This window comes from Ornithorhynchus anatinus, chromosome 11 (genome assembly GCF_004115215.2).
Source record: "Ornithorhynchus anatinus isolate Pmale09 chromosome 11, mOrnAna1.pri.v4, whole genome shotgun sequence".
NCBI lineage: Eukaryota > Metazoa > Chordata > Mammalia > Monotremata > Ornithorhynchidae > Ornithorhynchus > Ornithorhynchus anatinus.
In genome coordinates, this window is record NC_041738.1 from 36,065,640 (window position 1) to 36,082,258 (window position 16,619).

At 48.1% G+C, this 16,619-nt stretch overlaps 1 protein-coding gene across 4 annotated transcripts in view; it reads right to left on the minus strand.

Annotated features, from left to right (window-relative positions):
* Nucleotides 1-16,619, minus strand: part of IL34 (interleukin 34) — a 51,035-nt gene that overhangs the window by 19,246 nt on the left and 15,170 nt on the right. Inside the window, exon 1 of one of the 4 annotated variants that reach the window (XM_039913498.1) lies at nt 9,062-9,194. The exons of 1 other annotated variant lie outside the window; for it this stretch is intronic. The gene's annotated coding sequence lies outside the window, so the exon portion shown is untranslated. Of the gene's footprint in view, nt 1-8,971; nt 9,033-9,061; nt 9,195-16,619 lie in introns of those variants that run through there. 2 more of the 4 variants (XM_029075745.2, XM_029075747.2) reach the window with 2 other exon arrangements.

The following is a 16,619-nucleotide window of genomic DNA, read 5'->3' on the forward strand; positions in this document are numbered from 1 at the left end:
TTGAGGGACTCCTGCAGTTAGAGGGTGGGAGGCAGAGGAAAAGTATATGATAGAGTCTGAGAATGGGCAGCCACAGAGATAGGAGGAGAACCAGGACAGGTCAGGGTCAGTGAAGCTTAGGTTGGATAATGACTCCAGGAGGTGGTCGAGTGCTGCAGGCAGCTGAGAAGTTGAGGATGATTGGGATGGAATAGGGGCTGCTGGATATGGTAAGAATGTGGTCATTGGAGACCTTAGAGAGGGGAGTTTCCTTGGAGTGAAAGGGATGGAGCCGGTTAGGAGGGGGTCAAGGAGAGAATTGGAGGAGAGGAAGTGGAAGAAGTGGATGTAGACAACTCACACAAGGACTCGGGAGAGGAACGGTAGGAGGGAGATGGGGTCATCAATGGAGGGAGCCATGAGGTCAAGGGAGGGTTCTGTTCGGATAGAGGAGACATGAGTATGTTTAAAAAGGACTGGGGAAGAAGTTATTTGAAAGTGAACAGTAGAAGATGGCAGTCAGGGAGGAAAGGAAGCAGACAGCAAGTGATTTGAAAAGCTGTGAAAGGGTGGATTTTGAGAGAAGGTGGAAGAGCTCCTCTTAAGAGAATGCCGGGGAAGACTTAAAATGGGGATTCAATACCTGTTCTCGCTCCTACTTAGACTGTGATTATCTTGTAACTACCCCAGCGCATAGTACGGTGCTTGGCATAAAGTAAGCACTTAAATGCTACAATTATTATTATTATTGTTGGAGAGATAAAGTTCATGCCTATCCTGCCGTCGACCCCTGGTCCACGTCCTACCGCTGTCCTGGAATGCTCTCCCTCCTCACATCCGCCAAACTAACTCTCTTCCCCTCTTCAAAGCCCTACTGAGTGCTCATCTCCTCCAAGAGGCCTTCCCAGACTGAGCTACCCCCCTTTCCCTCTGATCCTCCTCCCGTCCCCCTTCCCCCCTCCCCTCCCCGAGTACTGTGCTCATTTGTATATATTATTTATTACCCTATTTATTTTGGTAATGAGGTGTACATCCCCTTGACTCTGTTTATCTTGATGATCCTGTCTTGTTTTTGTTTCGTTCTGTTTTGCTCTGCTGTCTGTCTCCCCCATTTAGACTGTGAGCCCATCATTGGGCAGGGATTGTCTCTGTCACCAAATTGTACATTCCAAGTGCTTAGTACAGTGCTCTGCATATAGTAAGCGCTCAATAAATACTATTGAATGAATGAAGAGGGTGCAGGAAGAGGGAAGGACAGGAGCAGCAGGAGAGGAATAGTCTTCCCATAAGATAATAGAGACAAAGCCGATCCCCAGATATATACCTTGGGTTCAAGAGAACAAGGGATTAGTGAGACGTGTGTGATGTTGCAAGTTGTTCCACAGATTTATTTTGGATTCTCTGCCCCCACTAACCCTTCTGCTCTGGAGAAGTAGTGAGGCCTACTGAGAAGGGCATAGGCTTGGGAAACAAGAGAAGTGGGTTCAAGTCCCTGCTCCGCCACTTGCCTGCCGTGAGACTGCACTTTTCTGGGCCTCGGTCTCCTCATCCGTAAATTGGGAATAAATAAAATAGCTCACAAGTCCCATGTGGGATCGGAACTGTGATCTCATAATCCTGTGCCTACCCCAATGTTTAACCCAAAGTAAGTGCTTACTAAATGCCGTAATTATGACTTCCATCCTGGTAGCTCTCTCCCTCATGCCCACTTACCTCTTGGCTCCTCTTGTCGCTGTCCACTTGTACAGATCATACAAGAAACACACTCTCTACACTGGATTGTTCCCCTCAAATCATCTCTCCCAAATTAGTGAGGTTTCAGGCACGGTTTTAGACAAGAGGCTGTGAGTCACTGACAGGAAAGTGCTACAGAAATACTTAATTTCTTTTTATGGTATTTGTCAAGCACTGTTCTAAGTGCTAGGATAGAAATAAGATAAGCAAGTGGAACAGCCCCTGTCCCATATGAGACTCATAGTCTAAATCTGAGGGAGGGGGAATTTAATGTAACCCAGCTACAACCCCTGACCCTAATGTTCCCTGGCCATTTACCACTCAATCATTTTGTCAACAATTTCCACATTTAAAAAACTCCCGGGTTCTTTTCCTAGTTTGTGTACAAACAAAAGGATTTGCTTCGTGCTCTTGCGTTCATCCAGTTCTCGAACTTGGGACTCTGAGCAAATCCAACGTAGCCAAACGGCATTAGGTCTCCGGCTAAAATTTTAAAGCACTCATTTCCGTTTCCATGAAAACCTCGGACTCCTCAAGTCACATTTCAGGTTGTGTGTGCAGTTTCCGATCCCACTGCCAGATGGCAGAAACAGAATTAGGTGGTTTTCACCGAGTTCCAGCCGTTTCTGGAGTTTCCCTTCCCTCCACCCTCTGTTCCTTACTCCACCGCCCACTCTGCAGCCTCCATGTGACATCCCCCATCTCGGTATAGGAGATTTTGCCGCGGATTTGATTCAGTGTGGTTTCTGCAGGAGATGTCTTGGCAGCCACTGTAGCCGGACTGTCAGGGCGAAACGGCGGGGGACCAATCGGGACAGGGCCGGGCGACCTGAACCCCGGGACTCCCGGGACTTTGTTACCTGCCCTGTGCCGGACTGGCAACATCTGATAGGACAACCCGCCCCAACTAAAAGCGTCCCAGCGGAAAGGCGGGTGGACGCTTGCCTTAACTCCCCATTCCCAAATAGTTCCAGCTACTGTGCCCCAAAGTCCCCCGGGGAATTCACTGCTACCATCCCATGACTCGCCAGACTTGAACCCTCAAGAGGCTTGGCAAGTCTCCGGGGGGATGCTGTTGACGGGCCCCCCAGCAATTTAAAAGAGCTGGCTTAAACTGGAGAAGAGAGTTAAAAGCTTCAATTCCCTCCCTACAGCAGTAGGAGGGTTTCCTCAGGATTAGTGAATTTGCACAAGCAGGAGGACCAGATATTCCGCAATATAGAAAAAGACACTATAAATATTTACTCTATACATTGTTGTTTATCATATATATGGTAGACTCTAAAGTATCCCTTAAGCGAGAGTGATTAAACTAAGAAATAAAATTCTGATTTAACCACAGGCTGACCTACTCTGCTACAGGTCATTAACTTAACCTGGGTTCACCCCAAGAGTCAGCACACCCCCTTCTCCTTGTGGGAGGTCCTCCAGTGTGGTATAGGAGCCCCAAGATCACTCCAAGATCCAAGTTCACAGACACATAGAGAAAAAGAAAGCAAGAGAGATTATAAAAGACCCCAAATGATATCGCTTGTGCTCATTTTTAACCCCTTCTTCCCCCCTCTTTGGAATTGACTGGCTTTCTGGCCTACGTCACCAGGTCATTGACAGCAAGGTCCTTGAAAAAGGATTTACCCTGAGGCTGAGGTGCCTCACGGGAGAAAGCTGCAAAGTTCCCTTTCTGCTCTGTGTGGTCCCAGACCATCACACCGCGAGGAACCCCAAACAACAGCTAAGGCTCCTGCTACCTTGCTCGTGCCCCCAAGAAGGCCTGGGGTCTTGCTGGTTGCCATGCCCTCTGCGGGATGTGGGGTGGGAGGGGAACTCTGGCTCCAATTTCCCTCCCCCGCCCCTAAACAATGGCACAGTGCCCAGGGATCCAACCAATGATGCTGCCTAGCCCAGGTGGGCCGGAGGAAACCCCCTCATAATCTGGGCTGGGGGGGACCACAGGCAGTCACTCACCCTACTTGGATCTGAGCCCTAGGCTCTCTCCAGTTTGATGTGCCAAGGCCACCTTTCACCCACTCAGGGAGGAGGCTGACCAAGGGAGGGAGTCACATGCCTTGCTATTCCTAAAAACTGACCATTTCTCACAGTAACAACCAACCCCACACCGGGTCTCGTTTTTTTCTCCCCAGAAGCCGGTTTTTCCTTCTTTCAAATGCCTGCAGATTTTCTGGAGTCTTGAAGAATATGATCCCAAACCAACAGGGGATGAGGCCCGGGACACCGTCATAGATCCTGAATTCCATCCTAAGACCCATCAGGTTAATCGGTTGCCACTAAAAGCCACATGTGTATTTAATAAGTGGGCATAGCCAACTTAATTCGGACAGATTTTCCCTGAGAAAGCCAACGACAACAACTCCTGCCCAGGCATGTTCAGGCCAGTCCCCTTGCCAGCTCTGCCAGGGAGATTAAATCCCCCCTGGGACTTCAGCCACTAAAGCCAGCAGCAGCCAGAGCCCAGTCCCGTCCACTCTGGCCGCTCAGAGGCCACCTAGGGCCCCAGTACTGCCTGCAGGAATCAGCCATCCATTGGAAAATCCAGCCCAGCCAGCCACTGACTCGACCTCTCTCACTCATTCTTAAATAATAAATTATTAATAAATAATAATTCTGGTGTTTGTTAAGCATTTACTATGTGCCACCGCTGTTCTTGGGAGATACAAGGTAATCAGGTTCTCCCAAGTGGGGCTCACGGTCTTCATCCCCATTTTACAGATGAGGTAACCGAGGCACAGAGAAGTTAAGTGACTTGCCCAAAGTCACACAGCTGACAAGTGACAAAGCCGGGATTAGAACCCACGACCTCTGACTCCCAGGTCTATGCTCTTTCCACTAAGCCACGCTGCTTCTCTAATTACAAAGCCATTTTACAATCCTTCGGTTTACTGACATAGCCAAAACTGTTTTGGGGTGTGGTCGGTATTATTATCTTTATTTTACATCATTACCAGGAATTACTATATATCGAGCAGCCCTGTGGTGTAGAACAGAGTCCCTTTGAGAAGACCTCAGGATAATTACCAAGATATACATCATTTCTGCCCTTGGGGCACCTTCAATCCAAGGAATATGAAATTGACTTAAGACACCTCTATACTAGATAGAAGATAGAGAATAAAACCCTCCCCCTTCCCGTTTTGACAAAGCATCATCTGGCTACCCTATTTTTGTTCCTTATTCTAATCCTGTGGATGGAGAGGGCAGAGGAGGAGAAAAAAGGAGTGGATTAGAGGAAGATGACTGCAAATGCGAGACGACAAGCATTTAGAAAAAAGTAGTCAAGGAAGGAAGCCTGGAGAAACGGAGGCACAAGGGGTGGTAGGGAAACAGAGATTAGAACCTAACTGACCCACCTCTGTCCCTTCTAGCCCACCCTTCATCCCCCACTGCCACAGACACCGTGTTCATAAGAGGGGCAGCAATAAGGACTCCAAAAGAAAAGGCCGGACAGTTTGAGGGGGTAGAGTGTGGACAAGAGGAAGGATAAAACGGGTATTTCACTTTTAACATCAATTTGCTCACTGGAGGCTGGGGTGCAGTCTCGAAGGAGGGAAGCAGCGTGGCCTAATGGACAGAGCACAGGTCTGGGAGTCAGAAGGACCCGGATTCTAATCCCGTCTCGGCCACTTGTCTGCGTGAGCAAGTCATTTCACTTCTCTGTGCCTCAGTTCCCTCATCTGTAAAATGGGGATTAAGACTGTGAGTCCCACGTGGGACAGTGTCCAACCTGAAAAGCTTGTACCTACCCCAGTGCTTAAGACAGTGCCTGGCACATAGTAAGTGTTTAACAAATGCCATTTTTAAAAAAAAGAAGGCTGAGGTGCCAGAATTCTGGAGATAGGGAAATAGAGGGATATCCTTGCCAGCAGCACAAAATCATCTAAACCCCAGCAGTCCTAACCCTAAGCAAATGGGCAAAATTTGCGGGGAAAAATTGCCAAAACCAATTCCTCTAAGTTTGACTCCTCTCTATCATCATCTCATTCGCCCCCCCCCCCCACCAAATTCTAAATTCAAGATTGCCTGTCTATGGAACAGTGGTTTTCAGGCTTTTAGGAGCCACAGGTCCTGCCAAAGCTTCTTTGGGCTGTGGAACCCCACCTCTCCTAGGCACTTAAAAATGCTGTCATTATATCAAGCCCCAGATTCTTTCAGCAGAAGCTCTAAGATAAAACCTCCTTTGATCCTTAACTTCTCTGTGCCTCAGTTACCTCATCTGTAAAATGGGGATGAAAACTGTGAGCCCCATGTGGGACAACCTGATCACCTTGTCTCTCCCCAGTGCTTAGAACAGTGCTTTGCACATAGTAAGCGCTTAACAAATACCACCATTATTATTATTATTATTATCCTTACAGTGATTGTTACTTTTTAAACAAAGCCACTAAAAAAGTAAAGCTTCCCTGTTTGTTGTGTGGAAGATAAAGATACTCCTATAAAGTGTCAAACTGAAGAGGCCCCTAAATAACCCAGGACTGTCACAGGGACGGTGTCCAACCCGCTCTGCTCACATCCACCCTAGCGGTTAATACAGTGCCTGGTAATAGAGTAAGCGCTTAACACCGTAATTATTATTATTTCCAAGAAATGGCAACGGAACCTCCAAGTCACTCACTTAAACTGCTCTCTGGGGAAGCGATTTCCTCTTCAAATCGTTTTTATCAGACTGTCTGCAGACAGGCTCCCCTGCCCTCACACCCCAAGGCGGGGGCCCCAAAGGTCCTTGGTTTCTCCATCCCGGTCATCTCGACCCCCACCGAGCTAATCTGGGTCTTGGTACCAACAGGCCTGGCCTGGCAGACCTGAGGAAGCCTGGGGCAACGCCGACGCCTCTGCAAGTGCCTTTCATTCATCCAATTGCATTTACTGAGCGCTTAGTACAGTGCTTTGCACACAGTAAGCACTTGGGAGAGTCCAATATAATGACAAATAGACACATTCCTACCCACAACGAGCTCACAGTCTAGAGGGGGTGACAGACACTAATATAATAATAATAATTCTGGTATTTCTTAAGCACTTACTCTGTGCCAGGCACTGTACTAAGCTCTGGGTTGGAAACAAGCAAATTGGTTTGAACACAGTCCCTGTCCTATGTAGGGCTCAGAAACTCGATTCCCATTTTACAGATGATGTAACTGAGGCCCAAGAGAAGTGAAGCGAATTGCCCAAGGTCACCCAGCAGACAAGAGGCGGAGCAGGGATTAGAAACCATGACCTTGCCCCATGACCTACTATAATGCCCTCTCCCAAGATCATCATGGATCAGTGAAAAGAGCCCCGGCTTGGGAGTCAGAGGCTGTGGGTTCTAATCCCGACTCCATCACTTACCAGCTGTGTGCCTTTGGCCAAGTCACTTAACTTCTCTGTGCCTCAGTTACCTCATCTGTAAAACGGGGATTAAGACTGTGAGCTCCACGTGGCACAACCTCGTTACTTTGTATCTCCCAAGAACAGTGCTTGGCACATAGTAAGTACTTAACAAATATCATTATTATTATTACAGTGTTTTGCACGTGGTAAGTGTTCAATAAATCCAACTGAATGATGAGTAACCTTCTGACTCCCAGACCCGTGCTTGAAATGAATAGATAGATTCATTCATTCAATAGTATTTATTGAGCGCTTACTATATGCAGAGCACTGTACTAAGCGCTTGGAATGTGCAAATCGGTAACAGATAGAGACAGTCCCTGCCCTTTGACGGGCTTACAGTCTAATCGGGGGAGACAGACAAAAAAAATAGCAATAAATAGAATCAAGGGGATGAACAGCTCATTAAAACAATAGCAAATAAATAGAATCAAGGTGATGTATATCTCATTAGCAAAATAAATAGGGTAATAAAAATATATACAATTGAGCGGAGGAGTACAGTGCTGAGGGGAGGGGAAGGGAGAGGGGGAGGAGCAGAGGGAAAGGGGGGAAAAGAGGGTTTAGCTGAGGAGAGGTGAAGGGGGGGTAGAGGGGGAGCAGAGGGATAGATAGATTAGATAAATAAGTAAATTACAGATATATACACGTGTGCTTTGGGGATAGGATTCCAAAAAGAAACCACCTCTCCACCCCAAACTCTTATTACCTGCCCTAACCTAGGGAATAAAATCCCTCCTGTCCAAGGAGGCGGCAGCCCCTTTCTCAGCTCTTTCCTGGGGACTCTGTCGACCCCCCTTGAGGGCAGAGGACAGACACTCAACCCGTGCTATTTACTGAGTACTTCCTAAGCGCAGAGCACTGTACTAAGCGCTCGGGGGAGGCTGATACAACAGAATGAGCGGACACGTTCCCGGCCGGCGACGAGGTGACAGTCTCGAGGTGGGGGAGACGGGCAGCCAGGGAAGGGGGCAGAGCAGGCCATGAACGCCTGCCCAAGGATGCGGAACACCTGAGTCCTCAGCTCCCCCCCCCCCCGCCGTCTTACATTTATTCATTCGATGGTATTTATTGAGCGCCTGCTGTGCGCAGAGCACTGTGCTAAACGCTTGGAATGTACAATTCGGCCACAGAGAGACACAATCCCTGCCCAACGATGGGCTCACAGTCTAAAAGGGGGAGGCAGACAGCAAAACAACACAAGTAGACAGGCATCGATGCCATCCAAATAGATCAATAGAATCATAGATAGGCACACTTCATTAATAAAATAGAGTAATACATCATATATAGAAACAGGCACAGTGCTGTGGGGAGGGGAAGGGGGTAGAGGGGAGGGAGGAGGAGCAGAGGGAAAGGCAGGGCTCAATCTGGGAAGGCCTCCTGGAGGAGGTGATTCCCAGTCCCACAGCATTTATGTCTCTCTCTCTCTCTCTCTATTCATTCATTCAGTGGTATTTACTGAGCGCTATGTGCAGAGCACTGTACTAGGCGCTTGGAATGTACAATCCGGCAACAGAGAGAGACGATCCCTGCCCAACAACGGGCTCACAGTCTAAAAGGGGGAGGCAGGCAACAAAACGAAACCAGGAGTCAGGCATCGATGCCATCCAAATAGATCGATAGAATCATAGATAGCGACACGTCATTAATAAAATAGAGTAATAAGTCCTATATAGAAATAGGCACCAGTGCTGTAGGGAGGGGAAGGGGGTAGAGCAGAGGGAGGGAATGGGGAGGAGGAGCAGAGGGAAAGGCAGGGCTCAATCTGGGAAGGCCTCCTGGAGGAGGCGACTCATGAGCTCACACGACAAGCCTCCAAACCCCCCCTCCCCCCAAAAAACCCCACCCAACCAAAAAAACAACTTCCAACCGCTTTAAAGTGTCAATCATCTTTGCCGGCCGGATTCCCACCAGGCTTGGGAGTCAGAGCTCAGCGCTTAGAGCAGTGCTCGGCACATACCCTGATGAAGAGGATGAGGATGGGCGAGGGGCCGCGCAGCTCCAGCCCGGACGCGGCTCCCGCTGAGCTGGGGCGAGCTGGAGCTGTCTGCAAAAAACGGCGGCGGCGGCGACGACAAGCAAGAGGTGGGGCCGGCAGGTCAGGCGGGCGGGCGCGTTTGGCGGCGCCGCCTTCCCGGGGGGGGCCCGAGCCGGGCGCGCATGCGCAAGCGGGCTGCCTCCCTTCGCCCCCCCTCTCCCGCGTGCGCACGCGCGCGCCCCCCGCCGGCGGGGGTGGGGAGGTGTGTCTCCCCCGGCGGGACTCAATGCGCCTGCGCGGCCGGGAAACCCGCCCTCCAACGTTCCGCCCAACGTGGGCCTCCTCGGCCATAGTGCCAAAGCGGGCCCGACTCGACTCGTTCATTTATTTTTCTTGGATGCTATTCGATAAGGAGAATGATAATGGTCGAACTGTAATAATAATAGTAATAATGTTGGTAAGGTTAAGCTCTTCCTATGTGCAGAGCACTGTTCTAAGCCCTGGGGGAGATCCGGGGTCATCAGGTGGTCCCGCTTGAGGCTCACAGTCTTCATCCCCATTTTACAGATGAGGGAACCGGGGCACGGAGAAGTGAAGTGACTCGCCCACAGTCGCACAGCAGACAAGTGGCAGAGCTGGGATTCGAACCCATGACCTCTGACTCTCAAGTCTGGGCGCTTTCCACTGAGCCAAGCTGCTCAAGCCATCTACACCACCTATTAGACACCCTCCCTTCTCCCCTCTGCCACTTGAAGTTTTCATTAGAGAAGCAGCGTGGCTCCGGGGAAAGAGCCCAGGCTTGGGAGTCAGAGGTCATGGGTTCAAATCCTGGCTCTGCCACTTGTCAACTGTGTGACTGTGGGCAAGTCACTTCACTTATCTGTGCCTCAGTTCCCTCATCTGTAAAATGGGGATTAAGACTGTGAGCCTCAAGTGGGACAAGCTGATGACCCTGTATCTCCCCCAGTGCTTCGAACAGTGCTCTGCACATAGTGAACACTTAACAAATACCACCGTTATTATTATTATTATTATCATCTGTTGCCGAATTGTACATTCCAAGCACTTAGTACAGTGCTCTGCACATAGTAAGCGCTCAATAAATGCTATTGAATGAATGAATTGAATGAATGGTATTTCTTAAACCCAGGCACCATACTAAGAGCAGGGGTGGATACAAGCAAATTAGGTTGGACCAATCCCTGCCCCACGTGGGGCTCCCAGTCTTAACCCCCATTTTACAGATGAGGGAACTGAGGCCCAGAGCAGTGAAGGGACTAGCCCAAGGTCACACAGCTGACAAGCGTGGCTTAGTGGAAAAAGCACGGGCCTGGGAGTCAAAGGTCGTGGGCTCTAATCCCAACTCCGCCACTTGTCAGCTAGATGACATTGGGCAAGTCACTTCACTTCTCAGGGCCTCAGTTACCTCATCTGTAAAATGGGGATTAAGACTGTGAGACCCACCTTGTATCTACCCCAGATCTTAGAACAGTGCTTGGCACATAGTAAGTGCTTAACAAATACCATAATTATTATTATATTATTATTAAATGGTGGAGCTGGGCTTAGAACCCATGACCTTCTGACTCCCAGGCCCATGCTTTATCCACTCCACCGTGCTGCTTCTAGCGCTTCAGTTACTTGTTTTATTGAGTGCAGCACACTGTACTATTATGATTTTTATCATTATTATTAATCATATTTATTCATAATAATTATTATTATGGCATTTGTTAAGCACTTACTATGTGCTAAGCACTGTTTTAAGCGCTGGGATAGATACAAGGGAATCAGCTTGTCCCCCATGGGGCTCACAGTCTTAAACCCTTTTTCACAGATGAGGTAACAGAGGCCCAGAGAATTGCCCAAGGTCACATAGCAGACAAGTAGAGAAGTCGGGATTAGAACCCAAGTCCTCTGTCTCCCAAGCCCGTGCTCTTTCCACTAAGCCACACACTACTAAGTGTTGGGGTGGATACGAGCAAATTAAGTTGGGCACAGTCCCTATCCCACAAGGGGCTCCCGGTATCAATCCCCATTTTACAGATGAGGTAACTGAGTCACAGAGAAGTGAAGTGACCTGCCCAAGGTCGCACAGCAGATAAGCGGGGGAGTTAGGATTAGAACCCAAAACCTTCTGACTCCCAGGCCGGTGCTCTACCCACTGAGCCATGCTGCTTCTAGCATTTACCCTATTGATTCATTCGTATTTATTAAGTACAGCACACTGTACTAAGCACTTGGGAGAGTACAACAATGCCAGGCACTGGATTAAGCACTTGGGGAGATACAAGGCAATCGACTTGGACACCATCCATATCCCTCATGCGCTCACAGCCTTAATCCCCATTTCACAGGTGAGGTAACCGAGGCACAGAGAAGCGAAGTGACTTGCCCAAGGTCGCACAACAGACAAGTGACGGAGGCAGAATTAGAACCCCAGGCCCATGCTCTGCGAAGCTAAGCTGCTAAACATTAAACCCTGCTGTTTTTTACCGCAACCCAAAGAGAAGTTTTCTACCAGCAGTCGGGTCCCTTCCTCTCATCAGCCACGTTTATAATCAAACGCGGTGGCCTGTGTTGGTATTCCTGCCTTGCCAACTCATTCATTCATTTTCATTCAGTAGTATTTATTGAGCGCTTACTAAGTGCAGAGCACTGTACTAAGCGCTTGGAATGTACAATTCGGCAACAGAGACTGAGGAAAAGCAACCCTCACCCCAGTCCTGGCAGCGTTTCCAGGACAAGTGATAAAATTCCAGTCCAAGCAGGTGAAAGAAGTGATTATCCATGAATGCAACGTTGAGCTACATGGTTATCTCCGACCAAGGGGCCGAAAACCTTTCCTTTTCCTCTCAGCAAAGTCAAATTTGGGGAAGGCCAAACTCTTAGTGAACAAAGGAGTTTTGTTTCAAAGACCTGAGCATACATAGGAAGGCCTGCCCAGTCCCTTATTCACAGCTGGGGAAACAGAAAGTCTAGTTTCACTTTCAGGCTCCTCCTCAAAGTTGCCCTTGAGCCAGTCTCTTCCCCTCACTGAGCCTCAGTTTCTCCATGTGGAAAATGGGAAGAACCCTCCTTGGAGGCCTCTCTAGGAGAGGTATGAGGTGAAATGAGGCAAAATGCCTGATCTATAGAATCCCCAGTTGATGAGAGCTTTTAGGAGATCACAGAATTTTGTTTTCCTATTATTAACCTGAAATTATTTCTGGCCTCATACTGTCCAGTTTTTTTTCTCTCTCTTCCCACTCAGATGGTTATAATAATTATGGTATTTTTAAGTGCTTGCTATGTGCCCGGCACCGTACTAAGCGCTGGGGTGGATGAGCCCGTTGTTGAGTAGGGATTGTCTCTATTTGGTGCTGAATTGTACTTTCCAAGCGCTTAGTACAGTGTTGGTATTTGTATTTGTTAAGCGCTTACTATGTGCAGAGCACTGTTCTAAGCGCTGGGGTAGACACAGGGGAATCAGGATGTCCCACGTGGGGCTCATAGTCTTAATCCCCATTTTACAGGTGAGGTAACTGAGTCACAGAGAAGTTAAGTGACTTACCCATAGTCACACAACTGACAAGTGGCAGATCTGGGATTCGAACTCATGACCCCTGACTTCAAAGCCCGTGCTCTTTCCACTGAGCCACGCTGCTTCTCTACAGTGCTCTGCACACAGTAAGTGTTCAATAAATACAACTGAATGAATACCAGAAAATCAGGTTGGACACAGTCCCTGGCCCCGTGGGGCTTACAATCGGTCTTAATCCCCATTTTATAGATGAGGTAACTGAAGCCCAGAGAAGTGAAGTAACTTGCCCAAGGACACCCAGCTTGGCACATAGTAAGCGCTCTTAACAAATACCATTATTATTAGTATGATTATCATTATTATTAAGTGGCAGATCCGGGAACAAGTAGCAGCGCCGGGAACTGGCTAGGATAGTCTCACGCTACACATGCCCAGTAAAATATTCCCAAGTATTCTGGGAATACTCCTCAGAGAAACGCCTAATCCCCTAGGGCTAGGCTAGAGTGAAAATTCCATCCATCCTCTCCCTCATCTTCTCTTTCAGGTTAGACCACCTCTAAATCTCTCTAGGCTGAGGAATTACCATCCTGCTTTTAAAGACCTACACGGAAGAAGATTTCAACGCCTCCCCCTTCTCCCCCACCTCCCCTTGGTCCCCCATTTTAATGCTTAACATTCCTCACTGCCAGGGGACTCCATCATTGGTATTTATTGAGCGCTTATTGTGTACAGAACATTGTACTAGGTGTTTGGAAGGATATAACAGAGTTCCTGCCCGCAAGGAACTTCCAGTCTAGCACATTAGACTCTAGCTGTAGTCTTCTAGCTCTCCTCTAAGATGCACAGTCTCTGATCCCTATTCCAGAGAGGCTATGACCAGTGTTGAGTGTAACAGGAAGATTACCTGATCGTTCCTATATTCTAAGCATCCCGTTTACTCAGCCCACGATTGTGCTTGCTTTGTAGATCGCTACAGTGCTGATTCCTACTCTGTTGCCCCTCAGGATCCCTAGGTCTTTTTTTCTTTTCTTGTACATCATCATCATCAGTGATATTTATTGAGTGCTTATTTTTTTTTAATGGTATTTGTTAAGCTCTTACTATGTGCCAGGCACTGTACTAATCACTGGAGTAGATGCAAGCTAATCAGGTTGAACACAGTCCATGACCTGTATAGGGCTCACAGTCTTAATCCCCATTTTACAGATCAGGTAACTGAGGCCCCGTGAAGTGACTTGCCCAAGCTCCCACAAAGCAGAGAAGTGGCAGAGCTGGGATTAGAACCCAGGTCCTTTTGACTCCCATGCCTGTGCTCTTTCCACTAGGCAATGCTGCTGAGAACTTGGGAGAGTACAATATAACAGAGTTGATAGATTCGTTTCCTGCCCAAAATGAGTTGGTTTCTCCTCTCTGTTTGAATTTACGCAGTTTGGGTTTTTTTCCCAGGTCCTGTAGGGTGTAAAACGCTGTTATTTTTGACCCATTCTCTAGTTTTCAAGATTTCTTTGGACTCTCACCCTCTCTACCAAGGTGTGGTCTCGAGCTGATATAAAATTCCATGTCATATGGGATAGAATCAAAGCCTCTCATAAACAAGATAAGATTACATCTATCACTTTTAGATCTTCCAGGGCTGCTGCTGTTAGGAGATGAGATCAGTCTGTCAGGACTTGTTCTTTACGATGCCATTGAGACAGATACCCAACACCCGGTTTTCTTTAAGATGCTGGCAAATTGACTTGGAGGGTTTTTTTTGCCTTTTTTCTGGACTTTGAAAGTAATTTTCGTGGGCTACCATTATGAATATTTAATTATGTGTTTCTCCCAATACAGTGTAAGCTCCTTGTGGGCAGGGAACACGTCTTGCCCTTCTGTTATACTTCCCAAGTACTTAGTACGGTGCCAGCACTCCAAAGCCACTCGATAAATACCTTGAATATTACTATTATTAACTTCCTGGATTGCCTCTTTTTCCTTTTTGCAATAATACAGTGTTAACTTCTTTTCTATCTTCAAACAACACCCAGCTCCTCCACCAATTCTCCAAAAAGGTATCATACTCCTGTAGTGACTTCAGGGAATTCTTTTGGTACCTCAGAACGAAGGAATTTGTACCTGCAGATTTGATGTGACGTGTGACTAATTTCAATAGTGTCTCAGCAGGTCCTCGACGAGTCAAAGTATTTATTAATTGCCCACTGTATACAGACACTAAGTACGCTTCGCCCCTCTCAGGATCGCACCAGGAGAGTTTCCAGTACTCTACCAGTCTCGACTACGGAAAAGAGAGTTGAATCTACCGGTCTCGACTATGGAAAGGAGAGTTGAACAGAGGCATAGCCATTCTGTTCCTCGCTTGGGCAGTGGCTAGCGAGTGGAAGGCAATCTGCTACAAGGCAAAACTCTCCTGTGCTGGGCAGCAGCGGCACGAGAGAGAGTCGAGGGCGGAGACTCAAGTTCACTGAGCGAAAGAAGGCAACGATAAGCCACTTCCGTATTTTTACCAAGAAAAGTCTTCGGATACACTATCAGAACGATTGCAGATGGAGGTGGGGCGCTCTGGAAGGGATGTGTCCATGGAGCTGCACTGGGTCGGAAATGACTCGACAGCGTAAGACAAGGTACGCTTCAAAGCGGAAAAGGAAGAAATAATCCTTCCCTTGAGGAATTTACAGCCTATATCTTCCCTTACTTTTCCACCCTCCGTTCTCCCGATCACTGCTTTGAATGCCCAGGTGTTTTTTTGTTACTGTTGTTGTTTTGTTCTGTTTTCATGGTATTTGATGAGCCCTATGTACCAGGCCCTAAACTTAGTGCTGGGGTAGATACAAACAAATCAAGTGGTACACAGTCCATGTCCCACATGGGGCTTACAGATGAGGTAAATGAGGCATACAGAAGTTTAGTGACTCACCCAAGGTCACCCAGCAGACAAGTAGCAGAGCTGGGATTAGAACCCAGGTCCCTCCGACTCCCAGGCCCATGCTCTACCCACTAGGCCGCACTGCTTCTCAGTTCACTTTTCAAAGACAAATCCCTAGAATTAGAGAAGCAGCATGGTGTAATGGGCAGAGCAGAGGCCTGGGAGTCGGAAGGTCGTGGGTTCTAATCCCGGCTCCTTCACGTGTCTGTCGTGCGACCGTGGGCAAGTCACTTTGCTTCTCTGGGCCTCAGTTTCCTCGTCTATAAAATGGGGATTGAGACTGTGAGCCCAGGTGGAACAGGGACTGTGGGCAACCCAATTTGCTTGTATTCACCCCAGTGCTTAGCACAGTGTCTGGCACATAGTAACCACTTAACAAATACCGGAATAATAATAATAATTATTATATCTTTCATCTGTTTCCTGGCCAATTCTTTCCTGAAGAGGTGGGTTTCTGTGCCAGGTTGCCAGTTGTAGGGGGGGAGAGTCGTCCTGAGCTCACCCTAAGAGTAGAGTGGATTGAATTGAGAGGAGGCGGGGGTAGTTATGGGCAGGAGGGGCTATCGCTTATGACAGGAAGAAACTATTTGGGCTTAATGACGAAGCACTTTACTGTAAGTTCAGGACTAATCTTGCTTCCCAAGTTGTCACCTGCTATTCAATTTGCCCCAGATGTGGATGGAGCAGAATGTGAACCGAGGCCAAGATGGTCTCTCTGTCCCCCCAAAAATGGTATTTATAAGTGCTTCCTATGTCAAGCGCTATACTAAATGCTGGAGTGGATACTAGCAAATCAGGTTGGACACAGCCCCTGTCCCAGGTGGGGCTCACAGTCTTAATCGCCATTTTACAGATGAGGGAACTGAGGCACAGAGAAGTGACGTGACTTGTCCAAGGTCAGTCAGCGGACAAGTGGCGGAGTCAGGATTAGAACCCAGGTCATTCTGACTTTGCAAAATGAAGCCAAAGGAGCCCACGGTTCCCTCTGCCTGGACTTGGGGCAACTCCTCCCGCCAAGGACTGTGATACAGCAAAGGGAAACTAAGGCACCAATAGCCCTCTTTCACCCCGTGACAGAATGGGGTGTAAAGCTT